This window comes from Ovis aries, chromosome 24 (assembly GCF_016772045.2).
Source record: "Ovis aries strain OAR_USU_Benz2616 breed Rambouillet chromosome 24, ARS-UI_Ramb_v3.0, whole genome shotgun sequence".
In the NCBI taxonomy this organism is placed as follows: Eukaryota; Metazoa; Chordata; class Mammalia; order Artiodactyla; family Bovidae; genus Ovis; species Ovis aries.
This window is the reverse complement of record NC_056077.1, coordinates 210,184-225,785: the sequence shown is the minus strand read 5'-3', so window position 1 is coordinate 225,785 and position 15,602 is coordinate 210,184. Positions and strand designations below refer to the sequence as shown.

Here is a 15,602-nt window from a genome sequence, read left to right as displayed (position 1 = left end):
ATCTTGTTATATATTGCCTCTGTTCATTCTTTCTTCCCTCTTTTGAGATTCCAGTTATGTATATCCTAAACCTTTTCATGTGTTTTACACATCTGTTGTGCTTTTTTTCTGTATTTTTCAGTAGGCTTTGATCTGTGTGCTTCTGGTTTGGATATTTTCTATTGCCTTGTTGTCCATTCTGCCAGTTCTTTCTTCTGGTATATCTAATGAGCTCTTCATGTCATCATTTATGTCTTTCACTTACAGAATTTCCCTTTGGCCCTTCTTATGATAGATTCCATTTTCTGGAATCCTTCATCTTTTATTTTCTCAAACATATTTGTCATGTACAGACTTGGGACTGAGCTGAGTTGAGGCTGGGTTTCAGTTTTGATCGGTCTCTGCCTCCCTGTCCTTTGCCCCCACTGCTGAAGGGTGGTCCCTCAGGGGAGGGGCTTCCAGCTGCGAGTGAGTTATGCTCATTTCCCCTAGCTGGACTTGAGCCTCCAATTTATGTTTCCTCATACTGATAACACTGCCAAAATCTCCACTCTGCTTTTCAGAGACTTTGTGCTTAGCGTTTTAACCTCCTGCCCTGTGCATCTCCAGAATTTTCAAATATCTTGAAGGGCCCAAACCTAGGAACTTCCCTGTTCACCCATCTGTCACTTTTGTTTTGAATTTTGTCTGTAGTCTTTTTTTTTCTTCTAATTTTCATTTTATATTGGAGCATCATCTATTAACAGTGTTGTATTAGTTTCAGGGGGGAAAGCAAGGTGATTCCGTTACAGATGGTCTTGCTCGACTCCCAGAGCCCTGCTGGTTTCTTGGTTCTCGAGCCTCAGCCTGGGCAGAACTTGCTTCTCAGTCTCTCACCTTCTACCCAGGCTCAGCAGATGCCTCCTTGGACAAGTGGCTGCACTTAGGCAGGCCACCTCTGCATGCTTCCCTGCTGTCTGATTCCTGGTCTGTCTAGTTCAGTAGTTCTCTAGTAGCCTTCAATAGACACTTTCAAACTTTTCCCATATTTTGAAATTGTTCTTGATGGGCACATTGATTTAATTTAAAGTTATTAATTTAAAATTATCTCTTCATGCTTGGAAGTGCTGGTTGCGTATAGTTATATGTTACTATATATAAATATATGTTATGTTTATTATATGCAGTGTATATATAAAATATTACATGTAGTGTTATTTTATATATTAACATAATTGGTAAAGTGATTGTCATCTACAGTTATGTGTCAGTGATCACATCCCTTACACAGTTAACTTCTTTTCACACCAGTTTCTCTAAGTGACTCTTGGTTTTGTGACTTCGTTGTGTATACAAGTCTTCTGGAAAATGTTTTCTATCAATGTAGAAGTAAATTGATTGAGTCTTCGTGGAAAGGCCTTGTGGTGAAAATATGTGATTAGTTAAAAATCAGCAATGACTCTGAAACTGGTTACATAAACATGTGAAAAAAATATTTGGTAGTCAAAAGCCCAGATGTACAATTCTTGGGATAATTGATCTATTCCTGTGGTTATGATGATAATTTTAGTATGGTTTTATGTTTGGGGCCACTATTTTTTCTGTGTCCTTAATATCAGCTTACAGTGTTAGTTCTGGTTACATCATGTGATTTCAGAGGTCAAAGAACTCTAGTGTATGTTTTTAATCTAATGTGAAAAGAACAGTTTTCCCAGCACCATTTATTGAAGAACCTGTCTTTGCCCCATTGTAAATTCTTGCCTCCTTTGTCAAAAATAAGGTACCGGTAGGTGCATGGGTTTATTTCTGGGCTTTCTATCTTGTTCCATCGGTCTATATTTCTGTTTTTGTGCCAGTACCATACTGTCTTGATGACTGTAGCTTTGTAGTATAATCTGAAGTCAGGAAGGTTGAATCCTACAACTCCATTCTTTCTCAAGACTGCTTTGGCTATTCGGGATCTTTTCTGTTTCCATTTTGTTCTGTTCCAATATTTGTTCTAGTTCTGTGAAACATGCCATTGGTAATTTGATAGGGATCGCATTGAATCTGTAGATTGGGTTTGGTAGTATAGTCATTTTCACAATATTGATTCTTCCTACCCAGAAACATGGGATATGGCTCCCTGTGTTTGTGTCATCTTTGATTTCTTTCATCAGTGTCTTATACTTTTCTGTGTAGGGTTCTTTTGTGTCCTTAGGTAAGTTTATTCCTAGATATTTAATTTTGTTTTTGCAATGGTGAATGGGATTGATTCCTTAATTTCTCTTTATGATTTTTCATTGTTAGTATATAGAAATGCAAGTGATTTCTGTGGATTGATTTTGTATCCTGCAACTTTGCTAAATTCACTGATTAGCTCTAGTCATTTTCTGATACTGTCTTCAGGGTTTTCTATGTACAGTATGTATCATGTCATCTGCACACAGTGAGAGCTTGACTTCTTCTTTTCTGATCTGAATTCCTTTGGTTTCTTTTTCTTCTCTGATTACTGTAGCTAGGACATCCAGAACTCTGTTGAATAATAGTGGTGAATGTGGACACCCTTATCTTGTTCCTGATCATAGGGGGAATGCTTTCAATTTTTCACCATTGAGAAGAACGTTCGCTGTAGGCTTATCATATATGCCCTTTGCTGTGTTGACGAAGGTTCCTTCTGTGCCCATTTTTTGAAGAGTTTTAATCATAAATGGGTGCTACATTTTGTCAAAGGCTTTTTCTGCATCCATTGAGATGATATGATCTTATTTCCAATGTGTTAATCTGGTGTATCACATTGATTGATTTGCATATATTGAAGAATCCTTGCATTCCTGGTATAAACCCAGCTTGATCATGGTGTATGAGCTTTTTGATGTGCTGCTGAATTCTGTGAGCTAAAATTTTGTTGAGGACTTTTGCATCTCTGTTCATCAGTGATACTGGCCTGGAGTTTTTTTCTTTATATTGTCTTTGTCTGGTTTTAGTATCAGGTTGAAGGTGGCCTTGTAGTATGAGTTTGGAAGTGTTCTTCCTCTGCGTTTTTTGAAAGAGTTTTAGAAGGATAGGTATTAGATGTTCTCAAAATGTTTGATAGAATGCTCCTTTGAAGCCATCTGGTCCTGGGCTTTTGTTTTTTTCGGAGATTTTTGATCACAGCTTCAATTTCAGTGCTTGCAGTTGGGTTGTTCCTAATTTCTATGTCTTCCTGGTTCCGTCTTGGAAGATAGAAGTTTTCTAAGAACCTGTCCATTGCTTCCAGGTTATCCATTTTATGACCATAGTTGTTCACGATAGTCTCATAATCCTTTGTATTTCTGCATTGTCTGAGGTAACCTCTCCTTTACGTTTCTGATTTTGTTGATTTGATTCTTCTCTCTCTCTGTCTGGATGAATCTGGCTAAAGGTTTGTCAGTTCTGTTTATCTTCTCGAAGAACCAGCTTTCAGTTTTATTCATCTTTATTATTGTTTCTTTCATTTCTTGTTCATTTATTCCTGCTTGGGTCATTGTGATTTCCTTCCTTCTACTAATTGCGGGGCTTTTCTTTTGTCTGCAGTTGTTTTGGGTGTAAAGTCAGGCTGTCTAGTCTGTATTTTTCTTGTTTCTTGAGGTAGGATTGTTTTGTCGTGAACTTCCCTCTTGGAGCTGCTTTTGCGGCATCCCATAGGTTTTGAGTTGTCATGTTTTCATTGTCGTTTGTTTCTAGGAATTTTTTATTTCCCTTTTATCTTCTTCAGTAACCTGTTGGTAATTTAGAAACATGTTGCTTATCTCTGTGTGTTTGTGTTTCTTACAGTTTTTTTCTTGTAATTGATATCTAGTCTCATAGCATTGTGGTCGGAGGAGATGCTTGATACGATTTCAATTTTCTTAAATTTACTGAGGTGTGATTTGTGACCTAAGATGTGGTCTAGCCTGGAGAATATTCCATGTGCCCTTGGGAAGAAGGTGTATTCTTCTGCATTTGGATGGAATGTCCTGAAGATATCAATGAGATCCATCTCATGTAATGTGTCATTTAAGACTTGTGTTTCCTTATTAGTTTTCTGCTTTGATGATCTATCTATTGGTGTGAGTGTGGCATTAGAGTCTTACTACTATTGTGTTACTGTCAGTTTCTCCTTTGGTGTCTGTCAGTGTTTGTCTTAGGTATCGAGGTGCTCCTATGTTGGGTGCATGGATATTTATAATTGTTATGTCTTCCTTTTGGACTGATCCCTTGATCATTCTGTAGTGTCCTTCCTTATCTCTTGTGCTTTTCTTTATTTTAAGGTCTACTTTGTCTGATATGAGGATTGCTACTCCAGCTTTCTTTTCCTTCCCATTTGCATGCAATATATTTTTCCATCCTCTCCCTTTTAGTCTATATGTGTTGTTAGGTCTAAAGTGGGTTTCTTGTAGACAGCATATATATGAGTCTTGGTTTTGTATCCATTCAGCCAGTCTGTGTCTTTAGGTTGGAGCATTTAATCCATTTACATTTAAAGTAATTATTGCTCTATATGTTGCTCTTGCCATTTTCTTAATTATTGGGGTTGATTTTTTATATCTTTTTTTCTTCTGTTCTATTTCTTGACTGTATCAGTCCTTTTAACAGTTGTTGTAAAGCTGGTTTGGTGGTACTGAATTCTCTTAACTTTTGCTTGTCTGAAAAGCTTTTTATTTCTCCATCAATTTTGAATGAGATCCTTGCCAGGTACAGTAATCTTGGTTGTAGATTTTTCCCTTTCAGTACTTGCGATATATCCTGCCATTCCCTTCTGGCCTGCAGAGTTTCTGCTGAAAGATAGCTGTCAAGTGTATGGGGTTTCCCTTTTATGATACTTGTGGCTTCTCCCTTGCTGCTTTGAATATTCTTTCTTTGTGTTTAGTCTTTGTGACTTTGATTAGTGTGTGTCTTAGCATGTTTCTCCTTGCGTTGATCCTGTATGGGACTCTGTGAGCCTCTTGGACTTGACTGACTGTTTCCTTTTCCACGTTGGGGAAGTTTTAAACTATAATCTCTCAAAATTTTTCTCATACCCTTTCTTTTTTTCTCATTCTTCTGGGGCCCCTATAATTTGAATGTTGGTGCCTTTGCTGTTGTCCCAGAGGTCCCCGAGACTATCCTCAGTTCTTTTCTTTCTTTTGATTCTTCTAGGTCTTTGTTAATTGATTCTTGCATTTTCTCCATTTTGTTTTCAAGGTTTTTGATTCTCTTTACTATCCTTATTCTGAATTGTTTTTCAGGTAGTTTGTCTATTTCCTCTTCACTTATTTGGAATTCTGTGTTTCTGGTTTGCTCCTTCATCTGTGTAGTATTTCTCTGCCTTTTCATAATTTTTTCTGAACTTGTTGTGTTTGAAGTCTCCTTTTCCCAGGCTTTAAGCGAAGTTGAATTCTTTCCTTGAAGAAGGTTGAATTCTTTCTTTTGGTTTCTGCCCGCCTAAGGCTGGTCCAGTGGTTGTGTAAGCTTTGTGTAGAGTGAGATTTGTGCTGAGTTTCTGTTTGTTTGTGTTTCCTCTGGTGGGTAAGGCTGAGTGAGGTGGTAATCCTATCTGCTGATGATTGAGTTTGTACTTGTGTTTTGTGTGTTGTTTAGCTGAGGCGTCCTGCACAGGGTGCTGCTGGTGGTTGGGCGATGCTGGGTCTTGTGTTCAAGTGGTTTCCTGTGTGTGAGTTCTCACTATTTGATACTCCCTATGGCTATTCTCTGGTAGTCTAGGGTCTCAGAGTCAGTGCTCCTACTCCAGAGGTTCAGGAGTTGATCTCTGGTCAGAAACAAAGATTCCACAAGTGGTTTGTTATGGCATTAAGTGAGATTAAAACAAATATCCAACTTTGAGAAAACAAAGATGAATCCCAGACAAATGGCAGTTACAAAATCAGGCAAATAATAGTGAAAATCATGGAATATACACATATACATACACACTCATGAGCAAAGTCAAAACAGTCCAACAAAAATAAAGTGCAGTCGATTGATCCGGCAAACAAAGGAAATAAAAAATTAAACTTACCAGGTGAGAACAAAACTAACTCAAGCACAGACTGGAAACAAAACTAAAGCAGTGTGCCAAATGGGGAACAGAGCAATGAAAACAAAGCTAACAAACATGTTGAGAGGAAAGGAAGGAAAGAAAAGAAAGAATGGATATGCAGATTTAAATAGAGACAGATGAAGATTTATATACATTAAAGATTAGCTGCAAGGGGGAAAAAACAGGAGGAAAGGCAAAGAAAGGGATAAATATACAAAAATACAATAGGTTTAAAAAATTAAAATTATCAAGAGGAGAAAAGAAAAAAATGGAAGAAGAAAGAAGAAAGGAAAACTCCACAGAACTGCAACAGCCCAATGTAGAGGCAGAGGCTTATAACAATGTTAAAAAGTGTGACTGAATATACACATATACATACACACCCACAGGCCAAATCCAAAAAGTCCAACAAAAATAAAGGACAATAGATTGACCCAGTGAACAAAAGAACCCAAAAATTATATCTACCAGAACAAAACTAGGCAAAACACAAACTGGAAAAGAAAACGAGAGTGCAGTGCCGACTGGGGAATAAAGCACTGAAACTAAAAGTGACAACTCTGCTGAGAGGAAAGGACAGAAAGAAACAAAAGAAGGACATGCAAAGGTAGATAAAGGTAGATAGAGAAGATTTATATATGTTAAAGATTAACTGCAAGGGGAAAAGAACCATAGGAAAAGCAAACTAAGGAATAAATATAGAAAAAATAAAAGTAGGTTTAAAAAATTAAAGAGAAAAGAAAAAGGAAAACTCCCCGAACTGCAGAAGCCCAACGTAGAGGCCGAGGTTTATAGCAATAAAAAATGTGACTAGAAAAAATAAAGCTCAAAAGCTCAATTGGATTTCATCGTGCCAGTAAAATCAACAGCTACAACAGAGGGGTGGGGGAGGGGGGAGAGAAAATAGAAAAAAATAAATCTAAAAGAATCTACAGAACAAGTCAAAAATAAGAATAATAAATGTTTTTCTCGAGTCATTGCTGTCAGCGTCCTTTCCCTGACTGGAGGTCACAGCCCACTTTACCTCCCTCGGATGCCCTCCAGCCCTGTGCTGATCTCTAGACCTGCTGCGGGGGCAGCTCAGAGTCTAATCTGGTCCTACTCCTGTGTGTTCTTGCCTCCGGTGTCCACAGCTATCAGAACTAGTAGTGTTCTTTTGTGGGAGCTCTCAGTGACCTTTTATCTATTCCATAGAGACAGAGTCTTCCTAGTTGATCGTGTGGATTTAATCTGCAGCTTGTACAGCTGGTGGTGAGGTTTTAGGTCTTTTTCCTTAGCCACACTGCCCCTGGGTTTCAATTGTGGTTTCATTTCCACCTATCCATGTGGGTCATCCACTGGGGTTTGCTCCTGCGGCTGCCCTGGAGGACTTGGGTTTGCCCCTGTGAGGGCCAAGTGTGGAGGTGGTGCAGCTGCTTGGGCCGCAGGGGTTCTGGCAGCACCAGGTGCTCAGGGGAGTTGGCTGAGAGGGCAGCAGGAAATACAGTGCTCTAGAAGGGTATGGCAACCAGTCTTGGGCGGTACGCTCCAGTGTTGTTGCCTGGAGAACCCCCTCCTCCCTGACAGAGTTGCCTGGCAGGCCACAGATAAGAGAGCGGCAAAAAGCTGCACATGACTGAAGTGGGCATAGACGCAAGACTTTCTTTGCCTGTGGCAGCTCTGCCCCAGTGAGAGTTGAGCATGAAGGTGGCGCAGCTGCTTGGCTTTCGGGGACGCTGGCAGCAAGTGTGCAAGGACACGGCCTGCCTCCGCTGCAGGAGTTACGTCCCTATCAGAGTCTTTTTTCAAGCCTCTTGTAGCTGGTGATCCAAAGGCGTGTCTGTAGCTCCACCTGTTCAGGCACTTAGAGGGCTGGCTACCTTGCCTGTGGTCCTTCTCTGTTGTTGGGTGTGTCAGGCACATAGAGGGGCCCTCCTGGCTGGGATCCTAGTCTGTAGGTTGGCGCGCCTGGCACTTAAAGTGGCACCTGAGAGGGGTCCTGCTCTGTAGTGCCGTGTGTCAGGCGTTTGATGGGCCAGCCTCTCTCTATTGTTCAGCTGCCGATGCTGGCGTGTGGGGAGAGAGAGGCTATGGTGATGGCTCCGTCCCCTACCCATGACTCAGCAGTATCGCCTTGCTTCCGTGGCTGCCTGGCTTTCCTCCCTCATATCCCCTAAGTCCGTCTCTTCTCCCTCACGTGCCCTCAGTCCATCTCTCCAGAGTCCACAGCAGCCCTCGCCCTGGAACGGCCCCACAATCCCTAAACTCCAGCTCCTGGCTGCTGCGCCTTCCAGGGGACCAGTGTCCCTGTCTGGGGTGTGTATGGCTGCGGCAAGGACTGTCTGATTCTCATTCCATTTAGGCTGCCACAGATCGGCTGTTTCACTCTCAGCCTTAAGTGTTTCTCCTCTGACTCAGCCAGTTGGCCCATGCGCGGATTGGACCCCTGCCTCAGTTCCCCCACCCGCCGAGGGCAGGTCCAATCCTTCTGACACTCCTGTTTTCCCCTAGTTCCTTCGTCATACCGAGCTTTACGTGGTTCTCTATCTTCTTTTCTGCTGCTCAGGTCCTCTTGCCCCCTGTTAGCTGGTGTTCTGCATGCACTTCTGTCTCTGAAGGTGGATTCCTGATGTGTCCTTGGACAGAGATGTACCCCACGTCCACCGACTCCTCTGCCCTCTTGTTCTAGGGAAGATTTTTACCTCTTATTTTTAAGAAAGTTCTATTTGAGTCTAGGGTAAATTGAGGACTATCTTGTAATTAATCATTAAAAAAAACCTTTTAGCTACTATTCTACTGGAGCTTTTTATTTATGTATGCTTACTTTATATATACTTATTTATAGTTTGAAATCTTCCTGTATACTGTGTGTCCTAAATAAATAGCATTAATTACATTATTTATTCATGGCTATGCCTGTTTTAATAAAGAGTGATATTTTTGAAGCCAAAACAAAATTAAGTATACCTTCTTTGTTTGTTTGTTTTTTTTTTTTTTTTTGCCAACTGTGGAATATCTCATTGTATGACCCACAAGCAAGATATTTGCATGATTTCTTCAACATATGGTAATGTTCTCCAAGGACATAAGCATAAATAAGCCACAACTGCTAAATGTGGAAATCCAAATCATTCGGTTCCCAAGGAGTAAATGATTCTTGTCCTGTGTTTTTAGGTTCCCAGATTGTGGTGAGCTGTCTCCTCAGCTGGTGGCCCTGAATTTAGCTGGCGATCCTACTGATCCTGCGGATCCTACTGATCCTCCCACAGTGGAGAGGGACTGTGGCTTTTGGTGTCCCCGAGAGTGGAAAATCGATCCTGATCTTGGCTGTTCCTTTTTGCACGTGCGTGATTGTTCACCTCCTTGTCGAAAGATGTGCTTTAGGAGAGGAGAGCTTTCATTTGCTCGGTATTTCATAGGATTGATTTCAGGCATTTGCCCCTCTGCCACGTTGTTTACTTTTTTCACTTTTTTGATTGATGTGATAAGATTCCGGTATCCTGAAAGACCCATTATAATGTATGCTGCCTGCTACATGATGGTGTCATTAATTTTCTTTCTTGGGTTTTTGCTTGAGGACCGAGTCGACTGCCGTGCATCCAGCCCTGCACAGTATAAGGCTTCCACAGTGACCCAAGGATCTCAGAACAAAGCTGGTATCATGCTTTCCATGATACTCTATTTTTTCACTATGGCTGGCAGTGTTGGTGGGTGATTCTTACCATCACATGGTTCTTGGCAGCTGTGCCAAAGTGGGGTAGTGAAGCTATCGAGAAGAAAGCCTTGCTGTTTCATGCCGAAGCGTGGGGCAACCCTGGAACGCTGACTGTCATCCTTTCAGCGATGAATAAAATTGAAGGTGACGGTATCAGTGGCGTGTGTTTTGTTGGCCTCTACGATGTTGATGCCTTGAGGTATTTTGTTCTTGCACCCCTCTGCTTGTGTGTGGTAGTTGGGGTTTCACTCGTTTTAGCTGGCATTATATCCCTAAACAGAGTGCGAGTTGAGATTCCATTTGAAAAGGAGAACCAGTATAAACTGGTGGAGTTTACGATTTGGATTGGTGTTTTCAGCACTCTGTATCTCATACCACTCATGGTTGTACTTGGATGCTACTTTTTGAGCAAGCTTCCTGCGGCATCTGGGAAACAACGTGGATACAAGAACTCTGCAGAGAATATCACATTCCATGTCCATATCAGGTAAGGGAAACCTTGTTCTAAATTTCAAAACATTTAACAGTGAAAAGAGCTAATCTTAGATTCTTTTTTTAACTCTTCATGTAAAACCTGAACATTAAATGTTTGAAGTGAAGTTAATGAACAAATTTATTGTAGTAAGAATGTCATGCACACGTTTCTATTAACATCTTCCTTCTAAAAGATCACTTTTGTGAGTCCAAGCCATGGGCTTTTAAGCACTTTACTTCTGTTACCACAAAATAGTTGCTTGTTGATTACTTAGAAGTCTGCAGGTTTGAGGGGAAGATGTTGATTAAAGACAGTGTCTGTGGAAATTTTAGTGATACTTAGAATGGGAGTTTTAACAGTTTTGAAAAAAGATTAGAATGCATTTGTACAAACAGTTTCATCTCTTAGTTGTTCTTAGTTTTCTTTTTTTCATACTGAATATTTTGTGATTTACCTTTTAATTTAAAGAGATCAGATAATCATGGAATTTTAGATCTAGAGAGGACCTTCAGTTCAGTTCAGTCGCTCAGTCGTGTCCAACTGTTTGTGACCCCATGAATCACAACACGCCAGGCCTCCCTGTTCATCACCATCTCCTGGAGTTCACTCAGACTCACGTCCATCGAGTCCGTGATGCCATCCAGCCATCTCATCCTCGGTCGTCCCCTTCTCCTCCTGCCCCCAATCCCTCCCAGCATCAGAGTCTTTTCCAATGAGTCAACTCTTCTCATGAGGTGGCCAAAGTACTGGAGTTTCAGCTTTAGCAACATTCCTTCCAAAAAAAATCCCAGGGTTGATCTCCTTCAGAATGGACTGGTTGGATCTCCTTGCAGTCCAAGGGACTCTCAAGAGTCTTCTCCAACACCACAGTTCAAACGCATCAATTCTTCGGCGCTCAGCCTTCTTCACAGTCCAACTCTCATATCCATACAGGACCACAGGACAAACCAGAGCCTTGACTAGACGGACCTTAGTCAGCAAAGTAATGTCTCTGCTTTTGAATATGCTATCTAGGTTGGTCATAAATTTTCTTCCAAGGAGTAAGCGTGTTTTAATTTCATGGCTGTTAGAAATGGTTTATTCAAGTTCCCTGTGTAATTTAGAGTTCTTAAACATCTATCTTATTTGAGGCTTAGAAATGTTAAGTGACTTGCTCACTTTATTTAAGTATTTATGCATTATAGATAACTTCTGTTTACTTGTCTCTTTCCCCTGGTAGACAGTGAAGTCTTTAAATGCAAGAAAGTCTTTTTCGAATTTTTTTGAAGCATGTTCTATATGTTAGCAGATGATGGCATTGAGGATGGAATGTGTAGATTGAGAAGAAAAGACATTTTTAAGAAAAGTTCCAGTGTCACTGGAAACAAGGAGTGTGTGATTAGCACATAGTCAATTCTGTAAATCCTTGATGAATGAAAATGCCATTTCCTTTTTTTTTTGTGGTATCAATAATTCTACACAAAATTACATTTTAATTATTATATCATTATTATTTATATTATATATAACATAATATTATAATATTATAAATATTTGCTACTGGCTTTTAAAACACCAACCTATATTTGAGAGACCAGAAAAAAATGAATAATTGATATTTTATTACATTTCTTGATAGATGCTTCCTAAGAACTCTTAATATGAGTTTTCAGGCCTAAAGCTAAGTAATCAAATTTTGCCTCTAATGAGAGAGAAAGAGGTGATTGAATTACATCATGTGCTTCTTCATGTAAGGTTTCTAGGACTCTAAATATATATTATCTTAGGACTAATCCTCAGTGCTCAGCTGGTTTGAGAGGAGTGTTGGGTACGTTTTCTGACATCCGAATTGACTCATCAGGCCTGCACTCGAATTTTTGTCTCCCGAGCCCAAGGAACCTTCCAGAGCTGTGTTAGCCAGCCCCCTCTGCTTGACTTTTTCCCTGCCTTTTCTTCGCAGAGTGGGCTTTGTTCAGATGCCCGGAGGGAAGGAGCGGCCCTCTCAGTCTCTAGCTCCCTCACTGGGCTTCCCTTTTGTTTGAAATCTTGGATTGTGGCTGCCTAAGGACCTTTTTTAAACTGTATTTCGCTTTTCTAGCTCTTGGTAGGCTGACCTACAAGCTGTTTGCTTCTGTCACTGGCAGTGGGGACACCCTGGGGGCCTTCTGTCATCTGAAGCCACATGTAACAGGCCCAGTAATTGTATTGATCAAGGTTATTTGATACCGGGAAAACAAGAACCAGGGGCCTTGCATGGTACCCACGGTTGTGTTTCTGATCAGAACCCCCAGCTTGCCCGGGCTGGTTCAGTGCCACATGAACTTGGGAAGGAGGTGGAGCAAGCGGCCCACGTGGCCTGGAGACAGAGGAGCCGGTCTGCCCTCTTCCCTTGCCCCTGCCAGCCCAGGGCAGGCCTTGCGATGCCAGGCTGCTGGTGGTGGAGGAGAAGGCTGAGGAGGGAGGGGTGATGTGACCTGTGTTCTGGGACATGGTCACATGTGGGTTTTCTTTTTCAGTTTGAAAGAATGACTGCTTTTAGTCTTCCCTCCAGTTTCACTTTAAGGTTAAAACTGAAGATTTTATTCTTAAAGTTGAACACAGTGACTTTATGGTCTTTTTGAAAGCAACAGTTGAGGTTTAAAAAACACATCTCAGAGAACTCCACTAGATAAAGCCAAAAACAGAACGTGTTCAGGGTGAACTGCGGGTGGGACCCCAAACTGCACTCTGTCTCTCCCAGAGTGTGTAATCACTGAGATGAGTGGATATAGGACCCCAAGCACCCTGGGGATTTGAGGTCCTCAAGTGACAGAGGAGGTCCGGGCTGAGCCAGGAGCGGTGGGGCCTGTGCCCTGATGAGTGGAGAGCCGTGAGGGTGGGAGTGGGGCCAGGAGAGGGGTGGGAGACTCGGGGGCGGAGGGTGGGGCAGCACCTGGTGGTGTCTAAGAGGCACTGGCTGTCTCGGCTCAAGGCAGGGACACCCTTGAACCTCCACCGTGCTACGCCCATGGGTCAGAGTTGTCTGGCAGCCCAGGATGGAAGTTTAGAGGGTGAGTTCACGGCAGGTTGAATGAACCCCTGTACCCTCTGTGCGTTCATTTTAAGGGCCTGGAGTGAGGTTGGTCAAGCCCTTGCTGACCTTGAGTGAGGGAGTCTGACAGGGAGGACCGAGCTCAGGGTGAGAGTGAGGGGCAGCTAGCGTGGTGAGTCCTCCTCAGCCGGGTGGGATCTGGGGACACCCTTGAGTTCAGGGGTGCCTTTCAGTAGCCTCCCTGGAGGGTTGTTTGAGGGGTTAGAGCGGGCAGAAGCCCACTTAGAAGACGTGCTCATTCCTAGGGGTGGTGGTTTCTGAAGCAGTTTATACTGGTCGGTTCGACTGTGACCCAGTACCTTGCAGGGTCATGTTTTACAGGGGGCCTGAGCCGTGGGCATGGCCTTCCTTCTCCCACACTCCACACTCCCCTGTCGTCTTTCTGGCAGCCCATCCCCCCTCTCTGCACCCTTGATGGTGGGCCTGAGCCCAGCCCCCCTGTTACCACGGAGCCCCTTGTGACTGAGCGGGTTCCGGTTCCGGGCTCCTGGGAGACGTGCTGGAGGCAGAGCCTTGGTGCCATTTCTCCTTGAGACAGCGGTGCGGGTGGTCATAGTGTGAGAGCAGTGGTCCTAGTGTGAGAGCGGTGTGTGTGAGAGTGGTGTGTGAGAGCGGTTGTGTGAGAGCGGTGGTCGTAGTGTGAATAGTGGTGGTCGTAGTGAGAGATCGGTGGTACTAGCTCGGGAGTCGAGGTATCCTACCGTGAAACAACGGTTGCCCCCGAGTGGGGGGCTGCTCCCATCCGTGAGGATGGGTCGCCGAAGGGCCCACCTGTGGGCGTTATTCCAGTGCTGCAACCCCAAGGCACAGGCCAAGACAAGGAAGAACTTGGCCTCCGCCCAAGTCCTGGAAGGAGAGGGGCCTGAGGTGAGAGCAGCCCACAGCTGGGCCCGTCGGACTGGCCCTCACCCGGCAAAGCGTCGGGGTTGTGTTTCATTTCATTAGCATGGCTGTGGGCCCTGTCAGCCTGGGCGTTTTGGCCTTAGTGCGCAGCATTGACCCCAGCAGTTTACCGTGTAAGACGCTGTGCAGGTGCTGCGTGGAGGGTGGGTGGGGGCCCCACAAGAAGGGAAACACTGGCTGGAGGAATCACTGGGGCACGTGGACTGAGCTACTGAGTCAGTCCTTGACGCAGAAATGCTAAGCCCCTTAACGATTCCCTTCTTCCAAAGAAAGCATATACTGGCTGGAGTAGTCTCTGGGGCGTGAGGATCGAGCTAGAGAGTCAGTCCTTGAATTAGAAAGGCTAAGCGCATTAAGGTCTCCCATCCTCCAAAGCACAGAGCAGTGTGTCCAGTATTTTAATCACGGGTACCTGCTGCTTCCGTGTCTGACATACACCCTCATAGCTACACATGTCTGCTACATGCCTCTCACGAGTGCTGGGCACTGTTCCTGGTGCTGCACACTCAGTGTGTAGTAGGGGATACGTAGCCCAGGATTTTTTAATTTCTGCAAAGAAAAATAGAACGTGTGGTCAGCTTGAGCAAGTTCACCATGTGGACGGCCCCGCGTGCACGCAAATTGTGGCAAAATACATATAACATCAATTTTACATTTTAACCAGTGGATTGAATGACTGGGTGGCTTCCGTGGAGTCAGGCTAACAGATGACCTTGGGGTGCCATCTGCCTTTTTCCCAGAGGAACACTCCAAAGCCTGGTGGCTTCCCTTTTTTCTTCCTTCTCCCCAGTGGCTCTAGGTCACTGGTCTGTGTGTCCTTTAAGAATCTCTTTATCCACTTTGTTGTTAGGTTTATCTTTTGGAAAGCTTCTCAGATGTCCTGGGCCTTGAGAAGGCAGGCTTGGATTCCTGGTTCTCCCCTACCGTGTGCCTGCCAGGTCGAGGGGGAGGCTGAAGGCCAGTCTGAATTATAGTGGTCTGTGTGGTCTTGGGGTCAGTGGACGCCCTCTTCTCTGGAGGGGCTAGGAGAGCCTTTATGTGGAGCCTGGAGAGACTTGGCAGGGCCAGTCTTGACAGTCTCACTGTCTTTTTAAATTATGTTTGCATTTAGTTTCTCATTTCTTTGTTTTTTTTTAGGAGAAGAATATACAACTATTTAGGGAGCATCTTCGGAGACGAGAAGAAGAAATATCAGTGCTCAAGGCCGAAATCAACAACACCAGGGTCAGAATGGGGATCCTCACGTGTTGACATTTGCCCCGCGTAGGTCACCGCTAGCCTCTGTGTTGCTGTCCTTAACCTCTGTCTGATTTTCAAGTCATTTTTCACATCTTCCCATTGAGCAGACCTGGGTGGATCAGTTTGGGGTTCTCATACCTTGTTTCAAATTTATGATGAGACTTAATGTAATTTTAGTACATTTGAGGGGGGAGTGCTCTTAACTTAGATTTTTGTCCACACTACACTTTGTGTGGGATCTTAGTTCCCCAACCAGGGATTG

General features: G+C 43.4%; 1 pseudogene; it reads left to right on the top strand.

Annotated features, from left to right (window-relative positions):
* The first annotated feature begins 527 nt into the window (after positions 1-527).
* Positions 528-10,568, top strand: LOC132658560 (frizzled-3-like; annotated as a pseudogene).
* The last annotated feature ends 5,034 nt before the right edge of the window (positions 10,569-15,602 follow it).